The 12,174-nt window shown below is 39.8% G+C and overlaps 1 long non-coding RNA gene across 9 annotated transcripts in view; it reads left to right on the top strand.

The window, feature by feature from the left end:
- The window catches only part of LOC106876349 (uncharacterized), a 278,921-nt gene that overhangs the window by 106,666 nt on the left and 160,081 nt on the right, over positions 1-12,174 (top strand). The window lies entirely within an intron of this gene.

Below are 12,174 nucleotides of genomic sequence, written 5' to 3' on the forward strand. Positions count from 1 at the left end.
CTCTCTCACTATTTCTGTCTCTTACTATCACATACACATTCTCTTTATTATCCATCTACATTTTTCTTGCTATCTCACACTTACACACAGACACACACATACCCTCTTTCTCTCTCTCTCTCTCTCATTCACTCTGTTACTCTCCTACTTTCTCTTCATTATTTTCTCCAAGCTATATTAAATAATCTTCTTGCCCTGATACCTAATTCACCCTCATCATATCTTCCCCCACACTCCCTCTTTCTCTTCCTTTCATTCTTTTTACCTCTCTTTCCATTTCTCCCTCTCTTTCTCTCTCTCTCTCTTTCTCTCTCTCTCTCTCTTTCTCTCTCTTTATATTAATTCTCTCATTACATTATCTCTTTTTCCAACCCACTTTATCACTCATCACTCGACTATTCTCTACCCTCTCTCTTTCCCTCTCTCACTATTTACCTCTCTATTTCTTCTCCCTCTTTCTCTCCCCCTCTTCCCCTCTCCCCCTCTCTCTCTTCTTTATATTAATTTTACTTCTCATCATCTTTATTCTCATTATCCTTACCTCCTCCTTCACCTCTATTTCCCCCTCTCTGCAACACATTCCACTCTTTCTCACTCCCTCTCTCTCCTCTTCCTCACTCCCTCTCTCTCCTCTTCCTCCTCCCCTCCTATTCCCCTCTCCACCACCTATCCTAACAATCACTCTTTCCTCCACCCCCTACTCCTCCTCCTCCTCTACTAACATCATATATTATTGTCATTCAAACACAACTTTCTACGTGTGGCACCTGTCATGGAACAGAAACCGTACTGTGTTATAAACGTATTCCATTTTTCTTTTTTCTTTTCTGTTTTTACTATATCATGTTTATTTGTTTGTTTTCTTTATTTTATTTTATTTTTCTTTCTTGTTTATTTTTCTTTGGTGTTTGTTTGTGTCTTTTAATATATCCGCCATTTCCAGATGTAATTTGCTATGATTCTGTCACAGGATCTAACACGATGGATACAAAATGTTGTAAGGTTTCTTGCTGTCAAGAAGCCTAATTATACCTTTTTATGGCATGGAATGCATATAAACGGGATGTGTGATGTTCATGCCTTTCTCAAGAGTATAGACAGCATTAAATTAAATAAAATTTCAGAGTCGAAACCAAATTGTCAAGCGTTTTGATTATTTAGCGGGTTTGTTTGTTTTGTTTAGTATTTTTGCTTTTTTTTTTTATTTGTCTTTTATTCTGGTGTATATTTTCCATAGGAGGCGCAATGGCCCAGTGGTTAGGGCAGCGGACTCTCAGTCATATGATCGCGGTTTCGATTCCCAGACCGGGCGTTGTGAGTGTTTATTGAGCGAAAGCACCTAAAAGCTCCATGAGGCTCCGGCAGGGGATGGTGGCGAACCCTGTTGAACTCTTTCACCACAACTTTTTCTCACTCTTACTTCTTGTTTCTATTGTGTCTGTAATTCAAAGGGTCAGCCTTGTCACACTCTGTGTCACGCTGAATATCCCCGAGAACTACGTTAAAAACTACGTCTGTGGAGTGCTCAGCCACTTGCACGTTAATTTCACGAGCAGGCTGTTCCGTTGATCGAATCAACTGGAACCCTCGACGTCGTAAGCGACGGAGTGCCAGCTAGCTATATTATCCCTGATGGAATACTCAGATAGACAGAGAAGCAAGAGGCAGCGCTCATGAACCGTTTTCAAACTGTTTAAGACAAAGAGGGAGCAAAAGAAGTTACCTTCCAAATGCTTGCAACTAACTGTAAAGGCGCTTTAGTAAGATTGAAGTAGGAAGTTCTCAACCATTTTGCAAGGCGGTGAGCTGGCAGAAACGTTAGCACGCAGGGCGAAATGCTTAGCGGTATTTCGTCTGCCGTTACGTTCTGAGTTCAAATTCCTCCGCGGTCGACTTTGCCTTTCATCCTTTCGGGGTCGATAAATTAAGTACCAGTTACGTACTGGGGTCGATATAATCAACTTAATCCGTTTGTCTGTCCTTGTTTGTCCTCTCTGTGTAGCCCCTTGTGGGCAGTAAAGAAATAGGCATTTCGTCTGCCGTTACGTTCTGAGTTCTAATTCCGCCGAGGTCGACTTTGCCTTTCATCCTTTCGGGGTCGATTAAATAAGTACCAGTTACGCACTGGGGTCGATATAATCGACTTAATCCGTTTGTCTGTCCTTGTTTGACCCCTCTGTGTGTAGGAAACCTGGTTGTTTCTTGCAATACATACCAATAATACATCTAAAGCAACTTTTTTTTCAGGGGTCCTTAAGATACTGTTGTGAATCCTCAATTCACTATTTTGTTGCGTAGAGTCCCCAAAATTTTATATACGCTCTCAGGAGCCATATGAAGTTATGGACCCCGGTTGAGAACCCATTGACAGCTTATGCCGTTGCTGTCGTTGTTATTGTTGCTGGTGTTGTTAAAGATCTGATCGAGATGACTTATGGTTCAAATGCCACGATCTCGACTCTTAATTCAATTTAATTTTTTCAATCATTATCCGATATGTGTTTATAAGATATTAGTGTTTATATAAGGGTAATTTGGCTGGGCTGCTATTTCTAGCAATACGAGCGACGGTAAAGGGGCTCCTTTGCTGATTCTTCGACAGTGCAAATGTCCTAACTCAAATGGCACTTTCACAAAGCTTTCACAAAGCATGGAGGCATGTAGCTTAGAGGTTAGGCTGTTGGACTCATGATCGTAAGATTGTGGTTTCGATTTCTGGACCTGGCGACGAGTAGTGTCCTTGAGCAACACACGTCATTTCACGTTACTCCGGTCCATTCAGCTAGTGAAAATAAGTCTTCCTGCGACAGATCGGCGTCCTGTCCAGGTGGGCAATACATTCGCCATGGAAACGGGGAAACTGGTCCTCTGAGTTTATACGACTCGGAAAGGAACTTCACTGACTTGCACTCACATATCCACCACGAGATTAATTTTAGTACTCTCATTTTTGTGTGTTTTTGTAACTGGATGCACACCTTCACACACGCGAACTCTTGTAACCAGGCGCACACCTTTACACACGCGGGCTCTCATACGCACACGTACGTATTCGTCCGATTCACATTTTTACCAGAGAGTCTAACATCGTCGCGTATTGACGACTATCAAAACCCAGCAGCGTGGCTACTGGATTTTGATAGTTAGTGAGGCGAGGGGTCGGTCGCCCCGGGCAACGCTTTTATAGTGGGGGCACCTTAGGTCTGTTGTATAAGGCTGTATAGGCTAGGAGGCCCGAGGGCGACAAATTTAACTGCTGCTCCGAGCGACACACGCTAGCTTCGCCACTGTCAAAAACCTTCCTCTCATTATTCATACTAAAGTATCTGCTGCCAGTTTGGATATATTGAAGCTTACACATCCACAATAAGTAGCTATATTTTTTTTTCTTTAGAAGGCATTATCGGCAAAGTGAACGCCTTAATTTTCTGAGTTCAAATTTTGCCCGCCTCGACTTTGCTTAAATCCTTCTGGGATAGAAAAATTAAGTATTTGTCAGACAACTGATTTCAGTTTTATCGGCTCTGTCTCTCGTATTAAGGTGGTGGGCCGGCAGAATCGTTAGCGCGTCGGGAGACAATGCGGCCTTTCTTCCGGCTCTTTATATGTTGTGAGCTCAAATTCCACCAACGCCGACTTTGACTTTCATCCGTTCGGTGTCGATGAAAAAAGTACCAGTTAAATACTGGGATCGATATAATCAGCTTACCCAACTTTCCCTAAATTTGCCTGCCTTGTGCCTAAATTTGGATCGATTATTAAAAGTCTGTTAGGTTAGTAAAATCGTTAGACTCAGACAAAATACTTTGCGATATCTTTTCCTGCTGTTTATCTTCTAAGTTCAAATCCCGAGCGAGTCATCTTCGTTTTTCATTCCTCCAGGGTCAATAAAATAAAATATCAGCCAAACGATGAGACCGGTGATTAACTAACATCTCCACCTTTAAAATTTCTTGTCCGGTGCCATTATTAGAAACAGTTATTAAGAGGCACAGAACGCAAATATAGTCCGTGTGACCAATTAGATATTTATACAACGGAAATGTTTGGAGATTTTTACTCCACCATATCAGCTCAATATTCCTCCATTAGCAATACTCCTTCTTGCGACTTACACCGTTCTTTCTATGGGACAAGGTTTAAGTTGCGGTCAAACTTCAACATCGTAGAAACTTATCTTAACCCTGAAGTCAGCTACATTTCTGATAATTATTCTTCTTTCTGGGACAGTGAAATCACTCAGATAAATAAGAAAATGAAGTCTGGAGATTTCCTAACGTTTTTTTTTTCTTTTTACTTCAATGCATAAATTAGATTGGTGCCAAACCCATCAACTACAGGCATTTAGTATTGATACATCAAAAGGTTAATAAAATAAGCCAGTTGTTGTTGTTGTTGTTGCTGTTGTTATTGTCGTTGTTGTTGTTGTGTAGTCTAAGATTAGCCGTGACCGGACTGTCCTGCGACTCGCAGTGATTCGGCTGAAATGGCCTTGTCTGATCCAAACAACCATATTCTCTGTAATGCCATGTATCTGCCTAGTTAACGACCAAACAGAATAATCCGACATCCAGTTATAGCTTATACTGAATGAATTGTAAGTCTGGAGGTATTACATTCTTTATGCGGCACACCTGTAGATTCGTAGATTCTGGTGGTGACCACAAAGAAGGTGAACAAAATGGATTCGACCGGAGCCCGACATTTGCTGTTTCTCCACACTTTTTTGTACCCTTAATCCCGGTTACCACTAATACGGGGCGAACCAGATAATTTTACGAAACTCCCCCGTACGTTACTAGATTCGTATTCTTTTTTCTTTTTGTTCACATAAATTTAAAACATTGATATTTTGAAAGTATAACCCCCCAAACTTCTCTCTCTCTCTCTCTCTCTGTGTGTGTGTGTGTGTGTGTGTGTGTGTGTGTGTGTGTGTGTGTGTGTGTGTGTGTGTGTGTGTGTGTGTGTGTGTGTGTGTGTGTGTGTGTGTGTGTGTGTGTGTGTGTGTGTGTGTGTGTGTGTGTGTGTGTGTGTGTGTGTGTGTGTGTGTGTGTGTGTGTGTGTGTGTGTGTGTGTGTGTGTGTGTGTGTGTGTGTGTGTGTGTGTGTGTGTGTGTGTGTGTGTGTGTGTGTGTGCAAATATCTGATTGAGTATATGTTTGGGGTTGGCTTGTGGGCGTGGTTTTTATATCTCCATTTGTTGCTTTTAGTACTTGCCCATTTCGTGAGAACTACAACCATAGCAGGAACAACTATCAAAGGAGAAAGTTGTCTGCCTCTTTCTCCACCTCTTTCTTTCGCTCCTCCTACTCTTCTCTCAGTTCATTATCATAATATATCTCCACGTTCTTACTCACGTACGACGTCGTTGAAACTTGAAAAATTTTAATGTATAAAAGTACATAATGGACAATAGGATATTAGCAGTAAGACCTAAACTCATCTCGGGATACCTTGTGTGTAAGCCTGTATGTAATCATGTTACATACTTACGTTTGTGCACACTGGTTAACTCTCTCGCCTTCTCGTAACCAAGCAAGAACCTGCATAAGATGTTCCTTTGGGGAAACATATTTGAAGTTGAACTGCAAATATTTTGTGCTTCTTTCATCACCTGCTTCGTTTATTATTATTATTATCATTATTATTATTATCATCATTATTATTAAGGCTGCGAGCTGGTAGAATCGTTAGCACGATTAATCCCTTTGTCTGTCCTTGTTTGTCCCCTCTATGTTTAGGCCCCTGTGAGCAATAAAAAATTATTATTATTGTTATTATTATTGTTAAGGCGGCGAGCTGAGAGAATCGTTAGCACGCTGGACGAAATGCTTAGTGGTAGTTTGCCCGTCGCTACGTTCTGAGTTCAAATTTCGCCGAGGTTGACTTTGCCTTTCATCCTTTCGGGGTCGATAAACTAAGTACCTGTTGAACACACTAGTGTCGATGAAATTGAATCATCCCCTCTTCCAAAATTGCTACCCTTGTGGCGAAATTATTATTATTATTATTATTCTGTTAATATGCTGAGCGGCATTTTGTCCGTCTTTACGTTCTGAGTTCAAATTCCGTCGAGGTTGATTTTTGTGATTCGGCCTTTCAGGGTTCAATAATAAGCACCCTGTTGAGCAGTGGAGTTGTTATAATCGACCAGTATTCTCCCACCCAAAATTTCAGGTTTTGTGCCTATATTACAAAAAGAAGTATCGGGGAAGTGCGACGACGTTCTCGTGGAGACTCTTGGCGCCGACGAGAACGAACTGTCTAGTCTGTTCTGGTGGACTTTCCGGTCGAGAACTCTCATGGATAATTTCCAGATGTCCTTGGCCTGGCAGTGATACCGGGTGGGGGTGGGGGCATGGATGTGCTGTCAGACGGGCTTGTTTGAGGTGCGCGCAGAGTTACGAAACCGTTCTGCGCGCCCTCGTTCAGCGTCAGAGCAGTGTTGACTTGTAGCGTGATTTCGAACAGCTGCTGTCATGTGTGGGACGGATCTGTCTGTCGGCCGAGTATGCGTGTGTGTATGCGGGATTCGGATAGATTTTAATCAAGATGGTCTACTTATTGTTATTATTATTATTTTAACAAACCATGATTTTAATTGAAAAATATAAGAATAAAGCTGAATGGTCGACGATATAAATGCTTGAAGTGTGTTTAATAGAAATAGATAGTATGTAGTGATGATCGCCCGCTGCGCTCCTTCAATCGGGCAGGCAAAGCAGTCTTCCTTTGCCTGGTGTCCGTGGCGAAAGAGGTTGTTTGGTGGACAAGGCTGAAAGGCATGAGGACAGATACATTCCTCTTTGGTAGAGCTCTCGTTGACTTCTTCAAGCTTCACTTGAAAAAGTGATCGAGAGTGGAGAGGGAAGTGCTGTCCTCGAGTGAGTCTAGTGAAAGGTGGGTGAAAGTTACGAAAACAGCAAGAGTGGATGGTAATTCTCTAAGTGTAGATCTCTGAGTCAGAGAATGAATTGGAGAGGGTACTTGCTCTTGGGGTTTCAGGAAAATCTCGGACAGTGGGGTTCCTCGATTATCCCTAGAGGTCTCCCTGTATCAGGTGGGCCACATCTCTATAATCCCCCCGCCACTTTTTTTTAACCTTTGTATGCTATACATAGGTCCCTTCTTTTTCAGTGTATACCGTGTATACTTACATGTTTTTTATCATTTCATTATTTTATGTAAACCCCCATGCTTTATGTCTGTCTTTGTATTGTTCCCCTAATCCTTCGCCCTTGTGGCAAATAAATGAAATTATTATCATCATCATCATCATTATCATCATTATTGTTGTTGTTGTTGTTATTATTACTTTTATTATTATTATCGTTGTTGTTGTTGTTTTACTTCTCAAAGCTCTCGGTCTTACTTGCTCTGGTTGATTCTGTGAGAGCGGACAGCAACCTGTTGTTAGAGGGTCCCACAGGGTCTCTTTCCCCAACCTATAAGGTTTGGTACTTTGATGCTAACTATTGTGGAAGACACTCAACACCCAAGCACCTATCTATCTATTAATAATAATGATAATAATAATTATTATTATTATTATCATTATTATTAACATGATTGTCTACGGCGATGCCTTCACACCAGATAGAAGTATTGAGTGACGGCATAATGTCCGAAGTTTCTCCATATCAGTACAACATCTATTGCATATCTAGAAACAGACTATATCGATTAATCGATTGATTGTTTTCCTATAACTTTTACAAGAATGGTTAGAACAAAAAGTTTTGGGTATGTCTTGAGAAACAATACTGCTATTATAATTTTTCTTCTGTAGTAGCCCATGCGATGACTTCAGTTTAGTATACAAGTTTACGAAACATACGTCAGTGGTAAGAAACCATCGTGACTTACTGGCCATGTTTGGATAGTCTTAAACATAGTTAAGAGCTTTTGCTAAACACACAGACTATTACTGACGACAAGATAGAAACGATTGATCCCTTGGAAGTCCCACAAGTATCGTAATGCTTCAGGCTGCGAACGGATATATATAATACAAAGCCAAAGCAAATTCGATACCTGTTATAGAATTGTTCAAATTGTGCTGTATTTAGTGTTATACCCTGTGTTATACTTGCAGTGTTATATCTACATTGCTATACTGACAATGTTATACATACAATATTATACTATGACATACTTACTTATTCTGGTAGCACCCATAGCATTGTGGAGGCGCAATGGCCCAGTGGTTAGGGCAGCGGACTCACGGTCATAGGATCGCGGTTTCGATTCCCAGACCGGGCGTTGTGAGTGTTTATTGAGCGAAAACAACTAAAGCTCCACGTGGCTCTGGCAGGGGATGGTGGCGAACCTTGCTGTACACTTTCACTACAACTTTCTCTCACTCTTACTTTCTGTTTCCGTTGTACCTGTAATTCAAAGGGTCAGCCTTGTCACACTGTCACGCTGAATCTCCCCGAGAACTACGTTAAGGGTACACGTGTCTGTGGAGTGCTCAGCCACTTGCACGTAAATTTCACGAGCAGGCTGTTCCGTTGATCGGATCAACTGGTACCCTCGACGTCGTAAGCGACGGAGTACCAACAACAACCCATGGCATTATTCTGGCAGTGTTATGCTTGAATGTTTAATACCTACAGCTGAAAGACGGCGTGCTGGGAGAACCGTTAGCACGCCGGGCAAAATACGTAGCGACATTTTGTTTGTCTTTACGTTCTGAGTTCAAATTCCGCCGAGGTTGACTCTGCCTTTCGGGTTCAATAAAATAAGTACCAGTTTGATGTAATCCACTTACTCCAACTCCTAAACATTGCTTCCCCTGTGCCAAAACTTGAAATAGGCCTTAGTGTTATTTCGAGGATGTTATATTATATTTAGACTATTATACTAGCAAAGGTTTTATACTCACGGTGTTATTCAGGTAATGTTATATGACCGTTTTGTATCGGCCGTGTTATACTGAGAATTACTTGACATTTAACATGACACTTCATCAAGACACTTGAGCTTTATATATTTCAATGTTTGATAAACGACGTCAAACATTCAATAATTGCATATTTCTTGCCAGAAGCAGAGCTATTGCCTGTGATATAATGCCTGTGCTTGTCACAAATTGGAAATCACTCCGCTAATACTCTTCCCCCAAAATATGAAGTAACTATAAAGTATACGCTACATCAAAGAGTGCAGTGGATTAGAACAATCTGTGTAATATTTGTACGGCAAAGACCGGCGAAATTTTCAGTTATGGTTTAAATGGTTTATTTATATGATGTAATATATCGCCAATGGCGGGATAAAACTCTGCGAGGTTCAGCATCGACGATGATGTTCCAAAGACAAATGAAATAGGGATATTAATGTTTATATAATGTGGCCAAGAGAGGTCAGACTGAGAAGTGACTGAACTCAATGCTTTTGTTGGACTCTGTGAACCTTACAAAGTCAGAGGTTTTGCAGGGGGAAGGCGGGAAAGAGTAAATGAGGAATAATTATGTATTACTTTCCTTAGGGCATTAGTAGAATAGGTGAGATAAAAATGCTCCGGCCAGGATTCGAAACAGGAACAATGAAAACGGCTTACCAGAAGTATGCATACTCATCTATATTCCACTGTAATATTCCACTGTGTTCTCACTTAGAAGTACAACTACTTATCTGAAAAAGCAGCATTGTTGAGGCCATTATAAAGGAAACTGAAACTACCATATTAATAATGATATACTTTACATATATATATATATATATATATATATATATACGGATAGATAGATAGATAGATAGAGCACATCTTGATGGACAAGGTATTAAAAACCGCTTAGACGATGTATTTATATCGTACAACAGAACGGTTGATTATTGTTTTTGACACATTCAATTATAGTTGCCGCAAGATATTTACTTATACTTATCGAATCCCATATTCTATTTGATTGTCGGGACAGAACATGTATATATGTGTGTATTCCTATGCATGTTGATAGATATATGTATGTGTGTGTATATTTGTATGTATATATGTGTATGTACAGGTATATACGTATGTATGTATTTGAGTGTGTAAAAATAGGGAACCATTTTTTTCTTTCAGACGTTATATTAAAGACACGACTATATAATAGCTATTTTTTTAAAATACTCAGTCTGTCGTGACGATGAGATGTAGAAGACCTAGAAACATAAATGGATTAATAGATAGATATTGAAAGAATAATGTTCCAAGCTAAATATAAAAGGCTAATAGGAGAATATGAAAAATCCGTTATAAAGAAGCTTAAACTCAAACAGATGTGATTTTACAATAACACACGTGTGTGTAGACACTCACACGTGTGTGTGTGTGTGTGTGTGTGTGTGTGTGTGTGTGTGTGTGTGTGTGTGTGTGTGTGTGTGTGTGCGCGCGCGCGCGTGTTCGTGTGCGTGTGTTGTGAGATATTTTATATAGAAATACGAGTAGATGTATTATTTTTTTAAAAGGTAGGCGTCAGGTGTTTGCAGCCAGCGGCACTCTCTCAGAGAAGACATTAATTCCAAGCAGAGTCCCCAAGGCGGGCGATTAGATGGAACAGTCTAGATGAAGCAGTCCGTAAGACTGAGAATTGCTCTTGTTGTTTAGTATCAGGTCAGCTCTGGCTGAGCAGACATATTATCACATATGTTCCGGTCGTAATCATTTATAGGTGGATGGGCGGGTGGCAACTAATGCTTGAGGCAGCTCCCTTGCACACGCCATTATTCGTCATCCAGAAAAAACGCTCTCACAGCTGCACTAAAGATAAAAAGGTATCACAAGCAGGTCCTGATGATATCACAATCCTGCAGCGACACCTAAATGCAATGCACAAGTGGGCTGCAGAAACCAGCCAGGAGTTAGATGCTGGAAAACTTAAGCGTTACACTCGTAGTTCATTAACACATTACAATCGGAAAACACAAGATCTGGAGTGTTTGGGGCCGCAGAGTCATATTCAGTGGGTCACCCAGCAATCAATTAGTAATGGTACATCGTCCCACGGGCGTATAACTAAGACCTTGCAAATGGATGGTCAGCTGGATTTTGAGATCATACTAAGCAAAAGAATACAGGAAGACATTGGTCTTGGTTAGAGAGAACATTTTGTTCTGATCCATCAGGACTAATGCTTTCCATTATCGTCGTCACACAGTCTCAAAGTAATAGTAGGACATGAGGCACTCCTCCGCAGTTACACCAAGAAGATTGCCTCAAAGTAATGGACGACCTGTTGAGAGAGGCTAAGTGAAAATGTCATGCTCATGACGCTCCAGACAATAAGCCTGTCCTCTTCTCTAATGGCATGTCAGTTTTGGAGAATGCTTTGGAACTGATCTAAGTTGTCAATTGGGTATTATAGATTTCAAATTATGGCGCGTGGCTAAAAATTTCTTTCAGATCCAACCTTCCCAATCTGGAGTTCGAACCTGTTACCGCTTAGAGTTCAAAAGCCCACTACACTTTATTGTGTTAGCAAACCCACATAAGAGAATTATATGCAAGAAAAAACTGAGCGTTTTCTTTCCCAGTAATATCCCAGAGGAATCTCTGCCACGGTAAGAATCGCACAAGGTTAAAGGCGATCCAAATCGTTTTCATTCACACCAGAAACCAAATACAGACAGAAAGGAAATTATAGCAACGTAGCAGTCCAGCAAATGAAACCGATAGAATATGTACTAGTCTTACAGAGAATAAGTCCTGGGGTCGATTTGCTTGACTAAAGGCGATACCCCAGCATGGCCGCTGTCAAATGACTGAAACAAGTAAAAGAATATATATATACAAATATATTTGAATATATGTCTATATACCTGTGTGTATGTATGTATGTGTGTGTATGTTTGTATGTATGTATATATATATATATATATATATGTATGTATATATATATGTATGTATATATATATATATATATATATGTATGTATATATATATATATATATATGTATGTATATATATATATATATATATGTATGTATATATATATATATATATGTATATATATATATATATATATGTATATATATATATATGTATATATATATATATGTATATATATATATATATATGTATATATATATATATATATATGTATGTATATATATATTATATATATGTATGTATATATATATATATATATGTATGTATATATATATATATGTATGTATATATATATAT

This window comes from Octopus bimaculoides, chromosome 4 (genome assembly GCF_046866305.1).
Source record: "Octopus bimaculoides isolate indiv1 chromosome 4, ASM4686630v1, whole genome shotgun sequence".
Lineage (NCBI taxonomy): Eukaryota > Metazoa > Mollusca > Cephalopoda > Octopoda > Octopodidae > Octopus > Octopus bimaculoides.